General features: G+C 39.5%; 1 protein-coding gene across 36 annotated transcripts in view; it reads right to left on the bottom strand.

Moving 5' to 3' along the window:
* LOC148844881 (protein FAR1-RELATED SEQUENCE 5-like) overlaps positions 1-20,311 on the bottom strand; it is a 68,290-nt gene that overhangs the window by 3,505 nt on the left and 44,474 nt on the right. For 15 of the 36 annotated variants that reach the window (XM_088955475.1, XM_088955446.1, XM_088955456.1 and 12 more), the window contains 2 exons: positions 7,498-7,586; positions 701-836 (listed from right to left, as the gene is read on the bottom strand). The gene's annotated coding sequence lies outside the window, so the exon portion shown is untranslated. Of the gene's footprint in view, positions 1-157; positions 296-394; positions 595-700; positions 837-1,076; positions 1,149-7,433; positions 7,587-7,961; positions 8,562-20,311 lie in introns of those variants that run through there. The other 21 variants (XM_088955448.1, XM_088955441.1, XM_088955457.1 and 18 more) reach the window with 12 other exon arrangements.

Here is a 20,311-nt window from a genome sequence, read left to right as displayed (position 1 = left end):
CACTACTCCGATATGTAGAATCAAAAATCAACACATCACCAAAGCAATGGTAATCAAAACAAGCCTTTGAATCTGTCCATAATAAGTTTTGAAGGCGACCATGTTCATCAATTGTGTGACTGTAAAAATAACCAGGGTCCTTTAAAGTTTTGGACTCGAAATATAGTAATGCACTGTCAACATCCACAGTGCTAATGGAATCTCTTCGATCAGCACCAATATGATTCTGTAAACCCCCTGTATCCCTCAGATCAGCTACTTGAGCCTCATCACCATTTGTTACCCTTCCATGCAACTGTAAGAACATAGAGCTAGGAGATGAGACAAGATCATGACTATGGTCTCTAACAAAACACTTGACCACATATTTTCCTGCTGTACGATCTAATTTCACCTGAAACGATGCAGTACAATTAAACCTAGTCAACCTCTTAGGTGCTCTTCTCCTATTCTCTCTGATACTTTGTTCACCTTGAGCTGAACAAACAAACTTTTGGGAAACGTGACATCCCTTGTAAATTTCCTTGTCAGATTTCCTCACTTTGAAACCAATCTCCCGCGCATAGTCATAATAGAATTTGGTTGCATCATTAACTGAATCAAATTGCATTTTCCATATCTCCGCATCAGTTAATTCATAAAGTGGCTTCTGAAAATTAAAAATAAATGATGGACTAATGGCTTTGAGCGTTTCATTAACCTGGATGCTTTGAGATAAAGAACCTTCACTAGCTCCCTCAAGGATTTCGGTGTTCAATTCATCATTGAGATTAACACGTACCCGCTTGCCTCGATCCATAACACAGTAAAATACAAGACATAAGATTCATACTCATCTACAAATATCATGCAATACAATAAGATTAATTCAATCAAAATATAACAAATGTAAACACTTGGGTAGTACAAATAACCACATGAATATGCTACCTTGTTTGTTGTCAGCATTAACGTGAAGTCTATAACATCATACATATGAAACAATATGGGAATTTTAAGTACAAATACTTAGGGCTTGTTCAAATCAAGTGTTAACTATCATAAGGAGTGTGAGTGTTAGTTTTAATACCACTTACAGATCAAACACTTGCATCTCTAACAATTAATATATAATTTCTTCACTAAAACTTGGCACCAAATTGCTATACCTACAAAGCAAGAGAATGCTTACAATTCCAATTTTGGATACAACAACCACATACACAAAAAAAAAAAAAAGCTGTTATCTATGTTTTTTTTTTCCACATAACCAATTTGTTTTCCAAGGCATATGTTTTGGCTTCTTTCTTTCAGCATTTACAAGATGAATAACAATTCAAACAGCTTAACAGCCGATCATGACAATTTGTATATGGCATGATCATGGCAATGGATGGTCAACAAGAGATCATAGGTGCTACACTTGCCAAGGAGACAATTGCAGGTTGACTACCTAAAGTCACATAGTTGAACCAAATGAAAACCAATCTGCTCCAGCTTGTTGTAGGGTTAGTGAGGCATGATGATAAAATATTATAATTGAAGCAAAGAATATCTGGCATCAATCTACTAATCTTAAAATTTGTACATTCTCATCTTTTGTGTTCGGTAAAGTTCTGTACATTGTCAAGTACACAAAATTTTTTAACCAATGATATCATTCAAAGAAAAGATGCTACACGAGACGATGTATGATGGAGAAACAAATAAGCTTTGTCCCAACTATATGGCGTCCGCTACAAGAATATATTTTGCCACTCCGTTGTGTCTAGTGCCATATCCATCATCAAATTATGGACACATAAATCAATTCTTATTACTTCCATCCAAGTCCTTAGCGGTCTAACTGTAGCTCTTGTAGCCCCTTCAACTTCTAATAGACCACTATTTCTAACAGGTGCTGTAGATGGCCTTCTATGCACATGAACCAAACCATCTAAATCTACTTTCCCTCATTTTATCACCTATTGGAACTACTCCTAGGTTTCTTCATATGGATTCATTGCTAACCCTTTCCTTTCTAATTTTACTATCTAAGCATTAATATTTATGTCACACTCATTTCTTGGACATGTTGTTTCTTATCCGCCCAACACTTTGCTACATACAACTGGCATTACAATTGTTTTATAGAATTTTCCTTCTAGCCAAAGTGGTATTTGCCTATCACACGAGACTCCGGATGCACCCTTCCATTTGCCCATCATACACTAATTCTATGGGCAACATCCTCCTCAATCTCTCCTTTGTTATGAATTATTGAACCAAGGTAACAAAAGAGGTTATATTAAGTTATCTTCGTCTCCGATCTGCACTCCGATTTACCCTCCTATATTATTAAATTTACATTGGAGGGTGGGCTTTGGCGCAACAGCTGGGTTTCTCCATTGCGACCTAGGTGACCAGGGTTCAAATCTTGGAAACAGCCTCTCTGTATGTGCAAGGGTAAGGTTGATACATCTTTCCCTCTCTAGACCCCGCATTGGCAAGAGCCTTGTACACTAGGTTGCTCTTTTATTATTAAATTTACATTGCATGTATTCTATTTTAGTCTTATTTTAAAGCCTCGTATTTCTAATGCAATTGCCCACAAACCTAATTTTGTATCTAATCCTTCGCTAGTTTGATTAATTAAGACCACATCATCAAAAGAACCAATTATTTAGTTGATCAAGTTTTTTAAACTTCTTAGTTAATGCAACTTCACTATATTAAATAATAATATTTTTTTATCAGTATGCATGAATTTTATTTAACTTTCATATTAGAAAAAATGTATACAACTTAGTGATGGGAGTGATGACACCTTTTGGGCCCTCTTTTCTGTCCCTCTTTACAATGCAGCCCAAAATAGTTGTTGTCTCAAATCTCAATGCCCCTTGTTTTGCTAGATAATCAGCTAACCCGTTTGCACTCCTTCAAGCCCATTTGAATTCAGCCTCAACTTCCTTTGCAATCTTTTCCACTTTCCTAATCACATGTTTAAACGTCCATAGGGTATGGGCCGTATGGCTGTTGTTTGTAGCCCAGGAAATGACTACTTTTGAGTCCCCCTTCCACTTCAATATTCTTGCATCTCATCTGTTTAGCTAGCTTCAAACCTTGTAGTAGTGCCAAGAGTTCAGCCTTCAACGAATTCCCTGCTCCAATCGGTCCTGAGAACATGGCCAATATCCTCCTTTTAGAATTTCTGAATACTCCGCCTATGCCTAATAGTCCCAAGTTTCAACTTTCAAGAGGACCACTTTTTGCACCATGAATTTTAATCGTTCCCTCCTCTATCCCATGCCACCATTCAAAAGGATGTTATTCAGAAGAGAAGAAGAAAGGAAGAGATAAAAGAGGAGAGAAGAGAGATTGAGAGTCAAAAGTCATGCTGGCAGCGCTAGCTTTTAGTATTTATACTAGGGCGACATAAAATAAAAATAAAAGATATGGAAAATACAATAGTATCCCTGTGGTACTGAACTTAAAGAATAACGAATTTTTAACACTCCCATCAAGTTGGGACATAGATGTCAATCATGACCAACTTGTCACATAAATCATGATGTCGCGAGTGATATAACCCTTTTGTGAAGATGTTTGCAAGTTGGTCTTCAAAACTAACATAGGGGGTACACACTTCCCCTGTAACAACCTTTTCTCTAATAAAATGTTTGTCAACTTTGATGTGTTTAGTTCTATCATGCAGCACTGGATTAGCAGCAATGTTTATGGCTGCTTTGTTATCACAGAATAGAATCATAGGTCCATCAACTGAAAAACCCAACTCACTCAAATTTTCTAGCCACATAATTTCAGACACTCCATGAGACATTGCCCTATATTCAACTTCAGCACTAGACCTAGCTACCACATTCTGCTTTTTGCTTCTCCAGGTAACTAGGTTCCCTCCCACAAAGGTACAATAGCCGCTGGTCGACTTCCTATCACTCAGGGATCTTGCCCAATCTACATTGGTATACACTTCAACTTTCAAATGCCCATGCTTTTGAAACAATAAACCTGCACCTAGAAACTTCTTAAGATATCCGAGAACTCTTTCAACTGCTTCAAGGTGGATAGTCTTAGGGGCATGCATGATTTGGCTAAGAACACCCACTGCATAAGCAATGTCTAGTCGGGTCATAGAAAGATATAACAATCTTCCTACAAGTCTCTAGAACTGTTTCACACCCTCGATGGGTTCACCTTGATAGTCACCTAATTTGTAATTAGGATCAATAGGAGAATCAATAGGCTTCACTCCCAGTTTTCCTGTATCCTGGAGTAGATCTAAGACACACTTTCTTTGGGAAACGAAGATACCCTTTTGTGAGCGGGCAACTTCAATCCAATGTTTTAAAACGCGGAGATGAGACACGAGGCGTTCCATTACCTAGAGGCGTGAGGCGTAGTTCAGAACGCAAGAGGCGTAAGCCTCCCGAACACATACGCCTCCTTAAGAGGAGGGTGGTTAGAAGGAGGATGAAGAGGAAGGGGGGATCTCATTTTTTCTTTATTTTTAATAAAAATCTTTTATATTAAGAAGAATAAAGATGCATAAGGCTAGTTGAAAGGGGGGGATCTTGTCAAAGTGGAGGCGAGCAAGCGAAACGAGCTTGATCGAAAAGGCGGGGGTTGGGGGGCAGGGGCAAACCACTTTCTTTCCCCTTATATTTTCTTCCCTTCCCTTTCCTTTCCTTTTCTCTTTTTTTCTTCTCTTTCTTTTTCTTTCCCTTCCCTTTCTTTTCCTTTCCTTCTTTTTTCTTTTTTTTCTGTCCTTTTATATCAGATGTGCATGAGGCGTACACCTCTAGCACGCCTCATGAGAAAAGCGCAAGAGGCATACGCCTCAAAGGTGTTAGCGCCTCTGGCATACGCCTAAGGGTGTTTTGGGAGCACCTCACCTGAAGGTGCGCCTTACGCCTCCCACGCCTTTTCAAACACTACTTTAATCCCAAGGAAGTACTTTAGAGGACTTAGATCTTTTACTTCAAACTTGGTAGCAAGAAATCTTTTCAACTTTTGAATTTCATCTTTCCAATCACCAATGATAACTATATCATCAACATATACTATCAATGATGCAATTTTTCCTTCCCCTCTTTTCACAAATAATGTGTGATCAGATTGACACTACTTGTATCCTCTTTGCTAAACAGCTACGTGAAACCTATTGAAAAAGGCTCTCGGTGATTATTTCAGGCCATATAATGATTTTTTTTAACCTACACACTTTCTGTTCATTAACTTGAGCCTGAAAACCAGGGGTTGTACCATGTACACTTCCTCTTCAAGTGGAAATAAAACTATTTACTAATGTTGTTTTACATTAGGAAATAAAAGGTGTACGCCTAGGCTGAGGCGTGCACCTTACGCCTCACCCCCTATTTGCTAACGTTGTTCATTCATTCATTGCAAAAAAAATATCTTCTTAAAAGGTAATGAAAGTTATAAAATCATTATTTTTATGTGAGAAATAAGAATTTTAGACCCTAACATAGACTTGTTCAGGCTTGCTTAGAGGGGCGTGGTACAAAGGCAACTCATAGAATCAAGAATGCAATATGTTTTTCATCACATTAGCTACTTAAAGCAATGCAATTAAGGAGAAAAAGAGATTGCGGGTTTTACATGCTTGAAAATGCTTTATATGTTTGCTTTTATTTTTAAATTTTCATTTGAATAAGCTTTACATGTTATGTTTATGTATTTTAATTTTAAATAATAGGTTTTCTAAAACATTTATTTTAAAATTTAAGTTTATATTTTTATTAACATTGTATTTAATATTATTTTTTGCATTTTTTAAATTGTTTGGCATTTTTTTGAATTTTCTGACTTTTTTTATTTTTTAGCAATTTTTGTAATTTTGCGCCTTTCTTAAAAAGGCACGCACATCGCCTTGCACCTTGCATTTTTAAACACTGGGAGAAATGCAAATACTCATTGTTGGGAAACAAGTTCCTTGTATGCTTTTGCATCTTTATCACACTTCTAGTCCACACTCTGATAATGATCTAACTCCTTCCAGACAGAGGTCAAGTCTGAATAGTACACAGAAAAATTCCTCTCCCCCTGTTTACAAGTGGATGATTCCGCCTGTAACTAATAGATTTTTGCATAGTGATAGTTCAGAATAGGTTGATTTTGCCTATTCCTGAATCTCATAAGCCGTTTCAGCCTGCATAAAGTTCTTTCTCACTTGAAGTTGCAGACACTAAAAACCAGGACATGACCATGCTGTTTTCCTTGTTCCATTTGTTATACTCAACACTCCCAAAATTAGGTTCTTTAATTCTCCCATTTATATATCCTATCTTTCCCCTTGGAGTAATGTATAACTTGATCCCTCTCGACCATTCTAAATAATTTAAGCCATCTAGGAGTATGACATCCATAGGGAAGGATAGATCCACACCCCCCCCCACTCATTCCATTCTACATTGAGGAAACACCAGATGTGGCGGAGTCTTCACCACTCATGATCACAGTTTCAGGTCACACTCAAAATGGGCACAAAAATCCTTAAATAGAGCAGTCTAACACCCCCCCCCCCCAAAAAAAATAATAATAATAATAATAATAATTTTTCACCAGGAGACCAAAGACAACCACTCCCCTCCTTTTCTTTTTTTGAAACTCAGCTCTTCAATCAAAAAAGGATGTTGTTACAGCACTAACAGGTCATCACTGGCCAACAATAAATCAGATATGGCTGCTGTCGCAGCACATACAGGTCATCTCTTGACCTACAAATCAGATATGGCTGCTGTCGTAGCATATACAGGTTATCCCCTGACCTACAAATCCATCGTAAGGCTGTTGTCGCAGCATATAAAGGTCATCACCGACCTACAAACTACACAGGGATCAGCCGATCCCACATAAAAAGGAAAGAAAGGTGCTGATCACCTCACATCCAACAAGCAAACCTACTCCTGGCACACGGCCAGAAAAAATGAGGAACGAGGAAGGGAGAGAAGGTACTTCAGTCCGATGCAGAGAAAAAAAATCTGGATCTTCAATAAACCAAACAGTAACTGGCAAAGGGAGAAGACACAAAAGAAGCTTGCTCGATCTCTCCTTTCAGATCTGATAGTCCCGCTCTGATACCATGTTATTCAGAAAGGAAGAGAGAAGAGAGAAGAGAAATTGAGAGTCAAAAGTCATGCTGGCGGCGCCAGCTTTTAGTATTTATGCATGGGCGACATAAAACAAAAATAAAAGATATAGAAAATACAATAGTACCCATGCGGTACTGAACTTAAAGAATAACAGATTTTTAACAGATTAGAACAAAATCACAACCATTGGTTGAACTTTTATGTTGATTAGATAGTTATGGATGGATGTAGGAAAAGAAAATTCTTTAAGAATTGCCACAAAGAATCTGGAAGGGAAGCTTATACTCAATGTCATATTTATTCATAGGGAGTGTGAAATAATTCTCTCAAATAAAAACATACTAGAGAAGTCAGCAACTAGTAGTAGTGCCTTGGAAGCATTGCATTTGGAAAAAAGTGGGTTAACCTCTATAGTCCAATATGATGACTATTTTAGGGCTTTGTGTTTTGAAGACGACGATAACTTTAGCAATCACCTATAGGAACTCGGTAGTCCTGTACAGCAATTGATATATTCAAATGTTAACAAATATAGGCCAACATCTAACAACATTAACCATCAGAATTTAGCTATAGAATTATAGGTGATTAACATTATTAAGTCTCCCAGTGTGTGTCTTCAATTTAAATGTAAACAAACGAACTAGACTAGCGCATTCAGTTACAAAAATGTATAGGTAAAGATATAGAAAAAAAATCAACAAAAATTTACATATCAAACAGAAGCAAACGTTGCTACTTATACAAATGCAGATTCCCAGAGTCTATGTTTAACCAATCAAACTAAATGTACATAAACGAACTAGACTAGTGCATTTCAGTTATGAAAATAGACAGGTAAATATATAAAACCCTTCAACAAAATTTTACCGGTCGGTTCTCCCAGAGTCGATTCTTCCATATTTTCCTGCTTGTCTTCCTATTGTTCTTCTTCTTCTTCTTCTTGCACACGATTCCTCCTTTCTTTTCACTTTTCAGCACCGTAGCAGGACTTCCCCTCTCTTATTCCTTTACTCTTTCATCTCAAACCCGTGTGCCGTGTATTATGAAAATACTGTATGATAAGGCGCGAACTGTGAGCCACACAACACAACGAGAAAACTTTGGCTGTTCGAGACAAACAGCTTGGGCTGTTTCCTGTTTGGGAGCTCCCTCCGTGGGACACAGCACCCCATCTGGTTGGTCTCTCGGCTGTATGCTACCGGGTTACCGGGTATTATAGGTTGTAAGCACGTGATCTGAGATGAGTAAAAAACATATATTGTATATGCTCAACCACCCACTGGGCCCTGGCCAGTGGCCACTGTGTAAAACGCGCCGTACTGAGCCGGTACGGCACAGTCCACGTGCGGCCAAAGTGTTGGCGTGGCCGTGCCTGTGATATTTTAGGAGTCAGTCCGGTATGGCCCAAGGTTCGAATTTGTACGGGCCTGTTGCAGGAATGTTGTACCACGGGTTGAATTGGTCCGTAGATTGAGTTAAAGTTATTTATTTAAAAAATTAAAAAAAATCTTAAAATTTTTATTTTATATAAATTTTAATGAATACAATTATTTATATATATAATAGTTAAATAAAATAATATAATAAAATTAAAAATTATTAAAAAAAAATCTTAAAATTTTTATTTTATATAAATTTTAATGAATACAGTTATTTATATATATAATAGTTAAATAAAATAATATAATAAAATTAAAAATATTTATTTTATTTTATTAATATATTATATATTACATATTATTATATAATTATAATTTATATAAATATATTAGGATAAATTATAAAGACCCCGCTGTACTATAGGGTCTGTGACAAAAAATCCCTATACTTTCTTTTACAACAAAGACCTCTGTTCTCTGACTGTGAGACAAAAACCACTTTTCCTTAGTTTTCTGTTAAAATCTATCGTTATAATATTTTTTCATTCCCATGCTACCCTTATAATATCTATTTGAACAATACACTATTCATCTTCTCCGACGGATACACGAACAGCAGCGGCGATAATCCCTTCTAAGTGCCGCTGATGTTCGTGTTCGTGTATCGTGAAGGATGGAGACAAAAAAACCCCTTCTAGCACCTTCAATGACGACCATGCCTTGCGTGAAAGGGTTCCGCTCATGGCTCCGTCCTTCACTTTCCAGATCAGGGTCATCGGATTCTCTCCTCGGTGAGCTCGTGAAACCCCGTACAGGAGGAAGAAAGAGAGAGATCTCTATTTCTACTACTGATTAGTTGATTCAGAAATGATGCCTCGGACATTTTTGGTTCGAAGGCCATGGATGATAGAGGAAAAAAATCAGAAATCAGTTGAAGAAAGAGGCAACGAGAAAGATGACGATTGTTAGATATTTATTAAGGAATAGAGAAAGGGGGTGAAAGGCGGAAAGGTAAAAATATAAAGACGATGAGAAAGAGAAACGCCCACAGGAAATAGGAAGGTTGTGGAAATATCTGGACAATACGCTTTTAGCCCCGCTAATAAATAATGTTCACTGTTTACCAATCTTGGAGTTTACATGATTAAAATGCCTTTTCGCTTTTAGCCCCGCCATTTCATTTATTATATTAATTTAATTTATGGCCTTTTTCAGAATAAGATATTTTCCTAAGGGAGGAGGAGAAGGAGAGAGAGACGGTGGAGGAGATGGAAGTGGCGTCCTCTATTTTATATGTATACAGTCGGCAGAAGAATGGATTGGGATTAGGATTCCGTTAGCGGCGGTAATCCCAATCCCTACTTTTAAAAGAGATTACTGCAGTTGTTGTTTGTGTATCGTGAGGTTAGGGAAGATGAATAGTATTTTTTTCTTAATTGCCTTAAATAGATATTATAATGGTAGTATAAAGATTAAAAAATATTCTAATGGCGGATTTTAACAGAAAACTAATAGAAGGGGTCTTTGAGTCAGTACATGGGGGTCTTGTAATATATATAAGTATATATGGGCCGTGCTGCGAGCCATAGGAGCACAACCCACACTTTCGAGTTGTATCAGTACAGCCCGTAGACTTGAAACCTCAAGCCTAATATGGCCTATACAATTGTACCAGGCCATGGCACGGCTTATAACTGATGGTGTGCAATCCGGCCGGTCCTAGCTATCAACAATCTTGCCTCTGAACGGAGCTACAGGGGACCCGAAACGGAGAAAATGAGGAAACTTCAGGGGGGAACCCGGTGAGATTGCTCTAAAGCTCAAGCTAGAATTCTCTCAAAGGCAAGATAAAACCAGATGGCACAAAGTTCACATACCTTGTTCTTGGGGGGTAGGGAGCCTTTTATAACCACTTCGCGCACTCACTCTGAGGTTTCTGTCAGGTCGGGTATGATTACTTCTGTGTTCTGCTAGTTTGGGTGTCATCCCCTCTACTAGGACAGAACCGCCACTGCTCCTTGTCGGAGCCGTTTCTATAACTGGAGATGGCGGTGGCAGGTGGTCGTTTGAAGTGCGGCTGTCAAGCGTCAGATCCCAAGTCAGTCAGGTGAGCCGCCCCTAGATACGAACTTCCTCGGTGTCATGCATGGTACGGTTGTTCAGTTCGGCGTCCTGGAGGCAAAGTGCTGGAGTGGTGAGCGAGGTGAAGTCTTGAGTTCGGATAGAGGTGTGTCCCGAACTGCCATGGGGCAGGCCAGTTCGAGTTATTGCCCTTTGTGTTTGGCTCGGGGCCTAAGGAAGAGTTCAGGCTCCTTGTAGGGAGTTCGAGCTCCTAGTAGGGGGTTCGGACTGTTGGTAGGGAGTTCGAACAGCTGGTTCCTCCCTTTGGTGCCCGTGCCTTGGGCGCGCTATTGTGTCGAGCTGTTGCCTTTGCCACATGTTGCGTAATTACGAAGTCGGGCCAAATCTTCCTTCATCAATTGCCCCCCACTCCTCGTGCTAAGGGTCTTGCCCTGGCGCGGGGAATTCGCAAGGTGGCAAGTGGATTTGTCCCGTACTTTGAATTTCGGTTGACAAATAGCACGAGGTGTTTGTCTGGATTTTTCGGGTTTCTCAAGCGGGGAGTTCACGACGGGAAGCACGACACTGTCTAAAAATGCTGAGAGACGTGGCGGTGCGCGCTTATTTCAAATTTCAAAAAGGCGCGCCGCTAGGAGACTTGACAGCGGGCGTCTTTTCAAATTTGAAAAAAACGCGCCGCTACCACCTTTAATGCGAGGAGACGTGCGCTAGTGTTCTGTCAGTTTTGGAAAGACGTGCACCGGCGTTCTGTCAGTTTTAGAAGGGCGTGCGCCAATCACGTCTCGGTCTCAGGGGACGTGTGGTCAGTGTGACTGTAGACCGTCGGATTGACTTTGATCTCTGTTGTTGGTTCTTGGTCACTGTGGATATAAATAGTGGGGGACCCTAGTCGCTTTGTCACTTTTGCACTTTGCTTCTTGAGCTCACGTCCAAGCTTTTAGTTCGCATTCAATGTTTTTTTGCTCGTGTTCCAGTTCCTGTAGTCTACTCGAGCCTTTTTCTGGGTGAGTACTTTCCTGGAATCCATCTTTTCTCCTCGATGTCTAGCTCGGATAGCTCAGACGGTTCTTCAAGTGGGTCAGATGCAGGTTCTACGAACCGAGTTGTATCCCTTGGTGGTCCTAGCGAACCGGAGGTAGAGCTCGAGGAAGAGTTCGAACCCGTAGGCCGAGTCACCTCGGGTAATTTGGCGTCCACCTCTCGTCGAGGTCGGATGTTAGACAAGTTTGGTCCCTCGACCATGACGCCTGGGGGCTCCAATCCCTTATTTCCTATTGCAACTTGCCTGGGGAGTATGCCTACTTCATACCTTCGGGCAGCTTTCTTTGGGAAAACGGTCCTGAAGAGATCGTGATATTCCGAGAGCAACTCGCTGCGGGGCTGCGACTGCCTTTCCACTCCCTTCTTGTCGAGGTCATGAACCACTTCAGCGTTACTGTCGGCCAGCTTCACCCGAACTCCATTCGTAACTTGGTGGGGACAATCTCCCTATTTTGCGAGCAGGGCTTCCCTTTAGACTTGGAGATATTCTCTTCTATTTTAATGCTTAAGAAGCAAGCGGGTCCCCTTCCTGGGCGTAGGTGGGCGTATTACCTGTCTCCTCTCCCAGGTTTTAAGCTCTTACATGAACTTCCCAACAAGGTCCCGGCATGGAAGTGGGACTACTTCGGGGTGCGAAGTGTACTGGGGTGGCCGTTCCAGACCGGGTGGGGGATGGCCGTCCCTGACTCCGGTGTTACGCTTGACAAAGAGACGGTGAAGGGCCTCCGACAATGGGCACGGCTTGGGATAAAATGCCATCAGTATCTGACGGAGGCCAAGCTCATTATGGCCGGCCTGAGTTCGGGTAGGTTCCTTGCTCAGAGGTTTTGTTTTGCTTTGTTCTTTTGTTTTTTCTGATGTCAAACTCGCTTTTGAAGGTGCGATGGATTCAGAAAGGACTCGTGGTGGGCACCTGTTTCAACGCATGAAGAGGAGGAAGTGAGTCGCCAAGTAAACTCATGTCGAGCTGCCTCAAGATGCGAAGCCCAAGGTAGCAAACTACCCGTCAGAGGATCCGCCAATGGAGCCCGAGGTGGCTCCTCCAATGCAAGAAGCAGCAGGGGCCCCTTATGCCGAGACTACTTACACAGGGGCTCCCGCCTACTTTGGTGCTCCCGCTTACTCTAGGTCCGCTTATACGCGAGCTGGGCCCTCTGGCTCTGAAGCCCAAGGGGAATTCAAGAGTGTGTTGTCGCCGAACTATGCTCTTCAGAAGAGTAGGGAGGACATCTTCCTTGAGGAGGTCGCGACGTAGACCGATCTTCCTTTGAACCAGGTGGCCTGTGGTGCTGCCACTCATGCCATGGTGGTGAGTCAAATTTCTTGTCGGGCTTCTTTGCTTTTATCCCTCTTGCTGTCGGTTCTTTTAATTACTTGTTCTTTCCTTTTGGTAGGTGAACTCTTCTATCCATGCCTTGGCGGCCCAGGTGGAAAGATGCTTGAGGCAGGCGCAAACTGCTGAAGAGGCTCTCCATGTTGCCGAGACGACATCCCGAGCTATTGAGGCGGCTGCTCGCGTTGCACAGACCAGGCAGGCGAGGTCTCAGAGAGATGCTGAGGCCATGGGAGTAGTGGTGAAGCACATGGCGGACCTGAGGTTGGATCTGCAGCATCAGATTGAATACCTTCAGGAGGACATTAGGGACAGGACACAGATCATTTCCCAAGGCAATGAGGACACTAAGAAAAGGTCGTCGATGAATATATCGCCTCGCCACGCTTCGATGACTTGATGGTGGATTCATACAGGAAGGGCTTTAAACTAAGTCGGTGGATGATCCGGAATACATACCCCGAGCTTGATATTAGTGCGATATCCACTTCGCGCATCACTCAGGAGATGGTCAGTGCTGTTGATGGTGAGCCGGACTCCGAGGGCGAGGCAGGACCTTCGGATTTTGTTGAAGTGCCTTCTAATGAAGAATAAGTACCTCCGAGCCTGCGAGCTTGATTTTTTTTTTGAAATGTACACTTGTTTTGAAATGAAATGACTTGGTTAAGTGTTGGTTGTTCTTTCTCCCGAACTGACCGTATTTGCCAAACTGATCATATGCCCGATCTGTTTCTTGCCCGGATCAATGCACTCGCACGACCTGTTTTGATGTTTAATATTTAGTCTCTGCTTCGCCTGAGCCTTTGGTTGACACTTTTCTTTGCTTGCCTATGCCGAGGTTCTTTCGTTAGCTCGGCATCCTAGCCCTTGGGCTCTGGTAGCGATTTCATCAACTTCGCTTTGTGGTCTATAGGTAATATCGCCTCAAGTTGACAATGTTCCACGCTCGGGGTGCTTGTTTGTCCTCTAAGGTTTCGAGCTCATATAACCCCTCGAGCGCTCTCTTTACTCTGTAGGGCCCTTCCTAATTTGGTCCAAGTTTTCCCACGTCGAGTTCGAGCACCATGACCTTACGGAGAACCAGGTCGCCAACGCGAAAGCTCCGCTTCTTTACTTTGGCATTGTAGTACTGAGCTACTTTTTGCTGGTAGGCCGCTGTCCGGATGTGCGCGAGGTCTCTTACCTCATCCAGTAGGTCGAGGTTGTTATGTAACTCATCTCCGTTTGTCTTATCGTCATATGCTTCTAGTCGTAGTGTAGGTATTTCGATTTTGGCTGGAATTACCATTTTAGTGTCGTAGGTGAGGTTAAAGAGGGTCTCTCCCGTGGCTATTTTTTTCGTAGTTCGGTGAGCCCATAGAACACTTGGTAACTCGTCCGCCCACAACCCTTTAGCTTGGTCTAGTCGTGCTTTCAGTCCGCGAAGGATGACTCTGTTCATTACTTTTGTCTGACCGTTTGCCTACAGGTGTGCGACCGATGTGAAGTTTTGACGAATTCCTATATTTTGGCACCATTCTTGGAACTTGATACCCTCGAAATGCTTGCCGTTGTCGGAGTACAGTACCCGAGGTAGCCTGAAACGACATACTATGTTCTTCCAAAAGAAGTTCAGTATGTTTCGGGCTATAACTATTGCTAGAGGTTCAACTTCTATCCACTTTGTGAAGTAATCTACTACCACCACTAGGAACTTTCTCCCACCTGTTACTAGCGGGAATGGCCCCAGGAGGTCGATGCCCCATTGTAAAAAGGGCCACGGACTAGTGAGGTACTTGAAGTTGGCAGCAGGCTGATGGTAGATATGGCATGCTTCTGACACTTGTCGCATTTTCTGACAAGCTCGACAGCTTCTGCCTTCATCGTTGGCCAGTAGTATCCTTGTCGAAGTGCCTTTTGGGCGAGGGCTCTGCCGACCAGGTGTCTGCCGCACAGACCTTCATGAGTGTCGCGGAGTACGAGCTCAGCTTCAGTAGGTCGCAAGCAACGCAGGTCGGGGAGCGTGTAGGACCATCGGTACAACCGTTCATCTATTATGACATATTTGGCTGCCTGGCACTGCACCCTCTTGGCTGCATTGCGGTCTGCAGGGAGGGTTCCATCTAGCAAGAAGCTCGCGAGTGGGTCAATCCAGCTTGGCTCTGCTTCAAGGACAGGAGCGACCTCCTCTGCCCCATCGAGAATGCTAGGCCGAGGTAAGTCCTTTATGTACACGGTTCTCATGGTGTTGTGACTCGTGCTGGCTAACCGGGATTGGGCGTCAGCCTCAGTGTTCTCTGACCTCGGGATTTGTTTGAGTGGTGAGCGAGGTGAAGTTTTGAGTTCGGATAGAGGTGTGTCCCGAACTGCAATGAGGCAGGCCAGTTCAGGTTATTGCCCTTTGTATTTGGCTCGGGGCCTAAGGAAGAGTTCAGGCTCCTTGAAGGGAGTTCAGGCTCCTAGTAGGAGGTTCGGACTGCTGGTAGGGAGTTCAGACCGCTGGTTCCTCCCTTTGGTGCTCGCGCCTTGGGCGTGTTGTTGTACCAAGCTATTGCCTTTGCCACATGTTGTGTAATTACGAGGTCGGGCCAAATCTTCCTTCATCAGTAACCATCGAGATGGGTAGGGCCACTTAGTTCGATTTACACCTCCACTGCCGATTTATGTTTAGAAGGCTAAATATCATATCATAGAAATGTTTTCTATGTCTCGATTGCATGTATGGCTAGTTGCTATTTCATTACTTAAATTTTGACCTATTTATCTATATATAGATAGATAGATAGATAGATATAAGGTACTTTTGTTTCTTTTCATCATTAAATTCTATTAATTAAATCCAAATATAATAAATTAATAATTTTAATAACATAAAAAGTTATATTTTTAAAATCTACCTGAAAAAAAAATAGTATTTTCATTTACATGGTGGTAAGAAATTAAACCATTTTGGGTCAAATGGGTCAATCCATATTGCCACAATTAAATAATAAAATTAAAAATAGATAAAATGTAAAAAATATAGAAATTAAAAAAAATGAACATTTTTAAGATTATAAATTCGACATATAAACAATAATAAGTATGATAAATAAAAAAATGTTTTTATTAATGATGGAAATGAATTGTAAAATTTAGAACCAAGTGGAAATAAACTATTTTCCTATTCTCTCTCATTAAATATCATATATAAGGTATATTCTCTCATTAAATCTTATATTTAAGATATATTTTTCTCATCATTAAATAATTAAATCTATAACATTAATTTTAATAGTATAAAAATAAATATTTTAAAAAGTAATTTGAAAACAAAACCATTTTCTTCACTCCCATTGGTGGGTAAGCAATTCTACCATTGGATATCAAATGGATTAATAAATAATGTCATAATAAATAATAAAAATTAAAATATATAAAATATATAATATAAAAAAAATAAAAATAGCTTGGCATATATCTAATATTACATATTCATTATACTAAACAAAAATAAATATGAAATGTAAGAACTGTTTTTATTAATGATGAAAATTTAATGCCAATTTTAAAATCAACATAGCAATGAAATGATGTAATAGTCAAATAATAAATTTTTAAAAATAGAAAATACAACACAAAAATAATAAAAAATAGAGAAAATTTTTGGTACATATTTAAGAATTCAAATTAGCTAAATGCTTTAGTTGTTTAGCAAGTTGTGAAACCAATAATGAGGTTCCGTGCTAGTATTAAATTCATGGGCCCCAATAGAAAAGCTGTGGGCTCCCTGTATTTAATACTATCATGGAACATTATCATTGTTTCCAAAGCCTATTAAACAACTAAACCTTGCTCCATATTTAATGTTATATATTTATAAAAAATATATCAGTGGGTATACCTTTATTATATACATTATTTATATTAAACAAAAACAAGTATTATACATTAGAAATAATTTTATCAACGATAGAGATATAATACAAAACTTAATGTCAACCTAGGAATCAAACTATTTTCCTCTTTGGGTGGTGGGTTAGTGGTTTGGATTAAATGGATTAATGAATGATATGATTGTTAAATAACAAATCTTTAAAATTTAAAAAAGTACAAGTAATCAAAATAATATATAACATTATATATTAATTATATCAAACAAAAATTGTGATAAGTATAAAATATTTATATAATGCAAATGAAATATATAATTTAAAACTAATATGAATGATAATAATAATTGTTATCGTAATTTAAAATTTCTACATGCAATGCACATGCACATTTACTACAAGCATTTAAATATGTTTTTAATCATATTATTACTTTTATTAATTTTCAATTTCTATCGTAACTATGATATATTTAAAATTCATGTAATTAATATGAAGAAAATTTTCTCACATACAACACAAGTGCTTAATTAGTATGCAAACTTCCAAAGGTGATAATTTTATGCTTAATTGTCCAATTGGGATGATTTTTATATTGTAAGCATAATTTTTCAAGATGTACATGTGGTCCCTTGCCCCACTATTTTTGCCAAATAATATCTTTTTTCTAGCTTCATGTCTAATTTTTAACATTTTTATAAATAAAGATTAAAACCCAAAATATAAATATAAACTAAACACAAAATAATACGTATATCTATATATAATATATTACATGTATAATATAATTTTAAATTATTTTATTAATAAAATACATCTTCATACATACATACATACAGTTTGAGTTGCAAGTTTGAGGCAAAAATAGTTTAAACTTCGTATTTATTTTCAAATTAAAACATTGGTTTTTTTGGTAGCAACACAGAACTGGCATGTACAGAGTGGAGCAGTGAACCTTAAAGAACGATAACACATAACCTACAACCCTAGTAGCAGAACAACTCAACAATGAGATCAACTTTTGTCAGAGCCAGCCCGTGCCCACTCCGTTCCAACAACCTCTTGTAATCTTGCATTGAGAATATCTCCCCATGAAATAAAACATATAAGTACAAAGATATTCGCGATGCAAGGCAATAAAGGCTACTCAAACAGGCTTTGCCCTGACCGAAGCCGAACTCCTCAAGGACCCCACTGATTTTTGAACATGCCAGTATTTGGTGAAAAAGACAATATGACATCAACCCAGTGCCTGATTAAAACACTGATGTGTTGAACAATCGCTTGGGGGTCGTTGAGTTATTCTACAATCCTAGTCAGAGCCTCATAGGTTATGTTTTCTCTTCAAGAACATGATCGACCTAGAATTGATGTCGTTAGTCAATTGCACAAAGTCTCTTTTTTCACTTTGTTTTTTTTTTTTTGCCTTGAGGAAAGCTCAGAGTCACTTTTTTCGCCCATTTGCTTCAATATAATGCACACACGGGTAAGTGGTAGTACTGATGTAGTTTGCAACAAAAATCTCCCATTTTTAGACATGGCAATTGGGTTGGGTGGGTTGGGTCAAAAACACTTCAGATTGATTTTGGGTTGTGTTGGATTTCGGGTTGGGTTGTCAAGTGCTAGACCCTAACCCTAAATGTTTAGGTTAGGGTTGACCCCATGGGTCAATTCAGTCACTCAGGTCATCTCAAAAAAATAACTTAAATTTTAAAACAAATAAAGAAAAATACATGAAAATGCCAAAATTAAAGGAATTAACCTTAAAATTCCAAAAATAAAATAAAAAACTTGAACATTTAACAATTCAAAGAGTAAACAATAAAGAGTAAAGACTAAATAGAAAAAATTACAGAGTGGAAACTTCTAACAAAGCATAAATAGTCCCTATTAGACCTGACAATCGGGTCAATGGGTTGACCTATGACCCAACCCAATTTTTTTCAGGTTGAGTCAGGTTAGGCCATTCTCAAATTCGGATAGCTAAATATGAGACCTAACCCTGTTTTTTTGGGTTGGGTTGAGTTGAGTTTGCAGACTCCTTTGTTAGGGTTTGATCTAATTGAATGATCACAACCATTTTATATATTATTTTCTTTGAGCATAGCTGCAGAGAAAATTTGCAATCATCTAATCGGATCTATTTCTTGGCATGAGTATGTAGCCTTTGTGTGTGTGTATATATATATACTATCTGATAAAAATTTGATTGACCTTGTTGAGTTGGGTCGATTTCAAGTTATTGGGCCTAGTCATTTATTTATTATTTTTAAGTTGTTAGGTTAGGAAGTTATTGGGCTTTAGGCCCATTAGTTTATGTTTTTAAGTTGTGACTATTCAGCTACTTAAAGTAGTTGCCCTACTAAGGGCATTCTTATAATTTTTCATTATTTTATTTTAAGTATATAATTCAAAGAGGGGTTGGCGACCTGATCTATTCAATTCTGGCAACATCCCACTCTCTTTTCTTCTCCTCTCTTCTTCTCTACTACTAAAACCTTTCAACTTTTTCTTCACAAAGTATTCATCTAAAACTGTTATCAGCAACTTCTACTTGGTATCAAAGTAGGATGAAGGTTTCTTGAACTACTCTATCATGCAGCCCTAGATCAATCGACTGCATGGTGATTTGAGAGGCTAATCGAAGATCTCAGGTAAGCCCAGTTTTTGTATTTTTTTTGCGGATCTATTTTGCCTTGTAGCTGGTCTAGGGTTTTCCATCAAATTCAAGAAGAACTGGAAAAAGGGGGAGAGTCCTGATTTTGTAGGACTCTTCAATTTTGACCTAGGAACTGGCACCCTAATTTTTTAGGGTTCCTTGCAGTTTTTTGAAGAGGGCGGTTCAAGTCCTACCTTTTTTGGAGGTCTCTGGAGAGAGTGACTACCTCTTCTCTCTCTTCTCCCATCCCATAGAAAGGGAACCTTTTGTGAGATGATCATCTAGGGTACCAAAAGGGTGTTTGTGGTACCTAAATGGATTTATTTCATATTCTTTCATCTTAAAGTAACGGAGCTGAAAACAAACCCAGGAGTGAAATGAGACCAATGGGAGGTGTCGGAGACCTTCTCGGGGTTGGAACCATCACTACAATTAAGTTAAATGGTACAAACTATTTAGAATGGTCACAATCTGCAAAGATGGCCATTGGTGCTCGTGGAAGGTTGGGGTATATCACTGGTGAGGAGTGAAACCCGATACTATCAACTCCCGGTGGGTATAGGAAAATTATATGGTAATCACTTGGGTGTGTAATTTGATATTGCCTCATATAAGTAAAATTTTTTTGTGGGCAAATACAACTAAGGAAATATGGGATGGAGTTGCAAAAACCTACTCACAAAGTGAAAATGTTGCTAGGACCTATCAGTTGAAGAAACAGATTATTACTACCAAGCAGGGAGATAGACCTATTGTTATTTATTTTTCGGCCCTTAAAACCCAGTGGCAGGAGATTGACCATCTGGAGACAGTTGTTTGGGAAACGACTAAGGATGTAGCTCCCTACCAAAAGCTCTTAAAGAAGTATAGTC

The sequence above is a fragment of the Nelumbo lutea genome, chromosome 7 (assembly GCF_056320005.1).
Source record: "Nelumbo lutea isolate HS-2025 chromosome 7, American lotus-T2T, whole genome shotgun sequence".
Lineage (NCBI taxonomy): Eukaryota > Viridiplantae > Streptophyta > Magnoliopsida > Proteales > Nelumbonaceae > Nelumbo > Nelumbo lutea.
Note: the sequence above shows the minus strand (reverse complement) of the source record. Positions and strands in the feature narration are given on the sequence as shown.